This window comes from Taeniopygia guttata, chromosome Z, assembly GCF_048771995.1.
Source record: "Taeniopygia guttata chromosome Z, bTaeGut7.mat, whole genome shotgun sequence".
In the NCBI taxonomy this organism is placed as follows: Eukaryota; Metazoa; Chordata; class Aves; order Passeriformes; family Estrildidae; genus Taeniopygia; species Taeniopygia guttata.
In genome coordinates this window covers 41,930,032-41,936,246 of record NC_133063.1, presented here as the reverse complement: position 1 = coordinate 41,936,246, position 6,215 = coordinate 41,930,032, and the positions used below count along the sequence as shown (strand labels likewise).

At 37.9% G+C, this 6,215-nt stretch overlaps 1 protein-coding gene across 3 annotated transcripts in view; it reads right to left on the bottom strand.

The window, feature by feature from the left end:
• Positions 1–6,215, bottom strand: part of RIT2 (Ras like without CAAX 2) — a 217,809-nt gene that overhangs the window by 120,130 nt on the left and 91,464 nt on the right. The gene's annotated exons all lie outside the window — the stretch shown is intronic.

Below are 6,215 nucleotides of genomic sequence, written 5' to 3'. Positions count from 1 at the left end.
CTGTATCAAACCAAATACCAATAAATTTCAAATAAACAACACACCATACCCTAACCCCCTGACAGGCTTTGGGGTTCTGATCAGCAAAACTATCTGATTAGTAATGTAAATGACTAACACTGAATCCCAAATTTTGATGTTTTGTAGACATTTAACATCTTGAGTTTCAAGGGCAATAATGTGCTTTAATGTCATTTTAAAATAGGTGATTTCCTGGATCTTCTTGAAATAACTGTGTTATATCAGAAAATTTACTCAGAGGTTTTGAAGATGCCTTTTTTCCATAGATTTTCTATAGTAAAATTTGGATACTGTGGCTGAGGTATTAACACATGTTTTCCCCTTAATTTACTTTTTTGCATACTGTTTTTGGAAGGTGGGAGGGATAATGGACTTTCAAAAAAAATTTGGGTTCATGACTGCACAACATAATGTCACACTGTGTGAAACTAAAGTTGCTCTTAAGAAAATTCTTAATATGATTAAAAAAATTATCTCTAACTTCCTAAGCCATCTGGGAAAAAAAAAAAAGTGAGTCATTAAGATGATAATACAAGCAATCTTAAAAAATCAAAGATGATTAAACTGATTAATCTTCATTTTTTAAAATGCTAGGTCATGTTCTTATTATTAATAAAACCATAATGAGCTGTAATTAAATTCTGTTGAACTTTCTACTTTCAAGTAGTTTGACCTCCTACTGCAAAAAAACACATAGGAAACTATCCTTGTTCCCAGAAATTCACATTTTTTGTACAAACAACCCACTTTGTAAGTGTGGCTTTCTATATTAATAGGCCACTTTGCAAAGGTACTTTTATTTTTACAAAGTTGGTTTTTACTGTCTCACTTTCAGGGCAACATCTTCACTCAAGTGCAGATTAAATTGAAAAAACTTGCATTAATTTCACCCTAATTAAGCATATGCTCAGTTTCCTGAACTGGAGCTGTACTAAATAACATGTAAGGATTGGGCTGAAACCATGATTTTGCTGCTGTAAAAATAGCAACAACTATGTAAAGATTGCATAATTTACACGTGTGCTCCGGTGGGGAAAATGACAGGATAAATTCTGAGGTCGTGTTGCTTCCATCTTAGAAGGTGGAGGGGCAGAACTGTGCCCCAGTCAGCTCTGCCTGCTGTGGTGTGTTCCTGACTCTTCCTCCTCTGTGTTAACAACAGGCTGATGCCTGGCTTGTACACAATGCTCAAGAGCAAGATTCACAGGAAAATGAAGGCTTCAGAAAATACATGGAAAATTAATAAAATTCAAATTTGCCCTCAGCCCTGGAGCAGAAAAAGAAGTGGAGTGAGAGCCACATACAGCTTTGTCCTTACACCTTGCCATGCTGGTGAAAAATGAGCTATGGGAATCCTTCGGGGATGATGAGCTTTCTCCAAAGTTGTCCTGGTTTCATCTAGGGTAGAGTTAATTTTCTTTTTAGTAGCAGGTATAGTGCTGTGTTTTGGATCTAGAATGAGAATAATGTTGACTACACAATGAGAATAATGTTGACAACACAGTGAAATTTTAGTCGTTGCTCAGTAGTGCTCACTGCAAGCAAGGACTTTTTAATGTCCAATGTTCTGCCCATGAGAAGGTGCACAAAAAGCCAGGAGAAAGCATGGCCAGGAGAGCTGCCCCAGACTGGCCAAAGGGGTACTCCTTACCATGAAGGACATAAATTGGGGGGATTTGGCCAGGGGATATTTCTGTCTGAGGACACACTGAACATCAGGCAGTGGGTGGTGAACATCATTTGTTTCTCTTGGTCTTTGTTTCTCCCTCTCTCTCCTTTGCATTATTAGTATCATCAATATATTTTTAAAAGCTTTTTTTTTTTTTTCCCAATTATTAAAGAGCTTACTTTTTTTGTTTGCTTGCAAATTTTCCTTCCCACTAGGAGCAGAGGGTAATGAGTGAGTGGCTGCATGGTATTTAGCTGCTGGCAAGAGTCAAATCACAATAAATATCCAGCACAGGCATTTGTACAGGCTTCTGACAAAACACTAGCCATACAAAAAATGATGTCACTGTGTTTTCCCATGCAAGATGTACTTCTCTATGTGGTCATTGTGTAACCAACATCTTTCCCTCTGAGGGATTCTAAGGAAAGCTGCAGCACTCTGAACTCGCTTGCAATCAAGCCCTACAGTCCTCCAACCGTGCAGGAGTTTTGTGTGGTTTTATAACATGACTTGCTTGCTTTAATTACAAAGAAAGATCCTGCTGGCATGACTGCCACAAAAAAAGCCTTCACAAGAGTCAATCTCGGTTAATTGCAAGACAAGCAGACAAATCTCTGCCCAAGTTCACCTTGAGGAGCAACCTCTGTCAGCAAGGCAAGAGGTGGGAGAGCCTCTCTGTACCTTCACACCTCTCCTCCCAGGTGCTCTCCCACTGAAGTCACACGCGGTCATACCAAGTCAAGATTCAGCACATGGGCAGAACAAAAATCTCTGAGGTGGATGGTGAAGTTAAAGCAGGTAGAGATAAGAAGAACTGTGAGCCTTTCAAAACAATAAAAATTGTGGTGTTGTTTAGTATCCCTAGCAGTGATGTGACCTTGCAACACCCTCCCCTGTGTATACCTCTGGCTACACATCCTGTTTTGTCTTGCTTCAGCTGCAAGCAATTAGCTGTCTTTGGTTTTATCTCTGAATATCCAGGTTTTACACTATAAACATTTTATTATCTGCAATGCAGCTATTGTTTTCTTGTTGTTTCTTCTCCTACAGAGCAGCTTGTTATCTGCATCTTAGACCCCTTCAGATGTCTTCTGCTCCATGTTGAAGGAATTACAGGACTTACTGAGTGATTCACTGGAGGTAAACACAATATAAAATGAGAAATGAGCCAACAGTTTCATTACAATTGTCTGTATCTGATGGCATTTACTACAGCCTGGGTAATGTGAAGCTGTGGTTTAGGGGAACTTGTGGAAACATGAAAGTATTGTAATGACAAGAGGTAAGCTTTGAATAAATGAACATTTGCTAAAGACTGTTGACAATGATAGAATTTCCTTCCAAAAGATTATAGCTCCCAAATTGTCTACTACGATTACATTGATGTGAAAAACCATACTATTTTTCCTTTTTTCTCTTTTTCTTTTTCTTTTTCTTTTTCTTTTTCTTTTTCTTTTTCTTTTTCTTTTTCTTTTTCTTTTTCTTTTTCTTTTTCTTTTTCTTTTTCTTTTTCTTTTTCTTTTTCTTTTTCCTTTTCTTTTCCTTTTTCTTTTTCTTTTTCTTTTTTTTTCCTTTTCCTTTTCCTTTTTCTCTTTCTTTCTTTCTTTCTTTCTTTCTTTCTTTCTTTCTTTCTTTCTTTCTTTCTTTCTTTCTTTCTTTCTTTCTTTTTTTTTCTCTCAGAAGAGAAAACACTATAAATATTCTTTATGAAAAACTATATGAGAAAGACTACTTAGAAGAATGGCCAGCATAAAAAAAATGTTGAAAAATCAAAATCAATTAAAAGTAAATAGAAGTTAGAGTCATAGAAGAACATGACAGAATCCAGATAGGCATTTTGATAATGCAAGAAAGTGATTATTGAAAGGTCTGACAGTTTTCTAGGATAATAAAACACCATGACAACTTCAGTAGTTTTAATTCCAAATATTCAGACAACTGTCATAGCTCCATCAAAACAGCAAAAATGGCTTATATTGTACAGACTTTGAAGCTCAAACAAAGAATATGATGTGATACCATGTGAGAAGGATATCTGTAGGCGGGTGCATGTAACTGATGACGGCAACTCCTTACAAATGTAATTCATTTTTCATCAGACAAATGGAAAATGGAGCTACATGAATATCCATGGGGAATGAACAATCAAATGGAATCAAAATGGATGATAGAATGAATTAAAAATGCAATAAAAAATTCAAATAATAGAACCCTAGAATCACTGAGGTTGGAAAAGACCTCTAAGGCCCTTGATCCAACCGTTACCCCAGCACTGCAAATACCACCACTACCCCATGTCTCAAGTGCCACATCCACACAGCTTTTAGTTCCCTCCAGGGATGAGGACTCCACCACTGCCCTGGACATCTGTGCCAGGGCTGAACAGCTGTTTTCACAAAGAAATCTTTCCCTATTGTCCAGCCTGAACCTCTCCTGGCCCAGCCTGAGGCTGCTCCCTCTCCTTCTGTTCCTGTTCCCTGGGAGCAGAGCCCAAACCCCTGGCTGTTCCCTCCTGTCAGGGAGATGTGCAGAGCCACAAAGTCCTCCCTGAGCCTCCTTTTCTCCAGACTGAACCCCTTTCCCAGGTCCTTAAGCCTCTGCTCATCAGACTTTTGCTCCAGACCCTTCCTAGCTCCCCTTTTCTAGAGAAGACATAGTTTTGAAGAATTTGCTCTTCTCTGCCCTGTTCTCCTCAGGATTTTTTTCCATTAAACTTCCATTATGATTTTGTAGTTGTTGTCTAGGATTTTGTTTATTCAAAAATCAAAGAAAAGATGAGTACATGCTTCAGAAGTACTCTTTGTAGTTAGCAGAAGCAATAACAAGATGAATCAGTAGGTTTGGATTCTAAACTGAAAATATGTCAGAAACAATTTTATAAGTTTCCATCTCACCAAAACACTAGCACAAAAAAGGCAAAGAAGATGGCTGTTTGAGCCTCCCTCTGCTGTCAGCAGCAAGACAGACTTCTTCCCAGGCAGATACATCTCACTTTATGAGACACTTCTACGACATGAGACACTTCTATGATAAATCCTGGTTTTCTGCATGGATTTTATAGATAGTCTAGCCAAGTCATTCAATCTCACTATTTGCAATATTTGTAATTAACACAGATATATACTCATTGTTAATAAGCAGCAATAAAATGCATTTCCCTTGACTTACAGTTCAAGTTCAGAAGGAAAATTGAAACCTTTCATTCTTTGTGTCGGACATTGGTCTGAATAATGGGAAACAAGAGTTTTTCTTCAGTACAGACACTTCTACCTACCTAACATCTAATGTTTTCAAGACAAAGTGGAACTGCTGGTGTTGAAGTACAGTTACAAATTTCAAAGGAGTTTTAATCCCAAAAGCAACAGAATTGCGCCTGATGCTAAGGTAAGAAATTCATAATACTACAGAGTCATGATTCATAATATGAGTAAGGGAGCATCTAGTAAACAGTACTTCATAGTCATGCACTGAAAAATAAAAGTAAAAGCAAAATATCATATTCTTGAAGTATTTTCAGTGTCTCAACCAGGCATCCGAAAGTACAAACTGACCATTTTTTATACATATACCAAAAAGTTACTCACACAGAAGAAACCAAATGAAAACAAGTTTTTAAGAAAATAAAGCTAAACAAAAACAAACAAAGCAAAGCAAAACAAAACAAAAACCTTTATCTTCTCTGACTCAACTGATATTTCAAGGTTTGAGAAGCGTGAAAATAGAGCAACTGTCAAAATGAAAACCTAAAAGTTGACATTCACATTGTCTGATAGCCAGTTGGCTTATCTTCAGCAAAATACAGAGTAAAATATCATTGAAGTGAGAATATTCAGCTGGTTCTGGTCATGAAAACTTACTGTAATACTGTTTGAGAATTATTTTCTGGAATGATAAAACTTCAGAGAAAAATTACAATGAAAGCTCTGTAACACATTTGCACTCCAAGTAATATATTGCTCCATGTTAAATCATAGAATCACAGAACCACAGAATGGTTTGGGTTGGAAAGGACCTTAAAGACTACCATTTTCCACCCCCCCTGCCATGGGCAGTGACACCTTCCAGTGTTCCAGGTTGCTTCAAGCCCCATCCAACCTGGCCCTAAATACAGACTCCCAGGGATCCAGGGGCAGCCACAGCTTCCCTGGGCAACCTGTGCCAGGGCCTCACCATCCTCACAGAAAGGAATTTCTCCCTAACATCTGATCTAAACCTACTCTTTCACTTTGAACAAACTCCCCCTTTTTCCACCACTAGAGTCCTGGATGAAAAAGGCAGATTTCATGGTTATTTTTTATTTGTTTCTAAAGGAGTGTATTCTAGAGGGAAATCCTTTCAAAGGTATTGCTGCTCCCAGGTTTTTGTTTGAAGCCCTTAAGGCAACTCATGGGTGGAAGGGTAAACAACTGCATAATTCTTTTCAGGAGAAAAACCATACTAACAGCTTTGATGACAGGTTTCCCAGAAAGGCAAGGACCTGGAATAAACATGAGCTGCCCTCCTAACTTCAGACAAAATGGACATC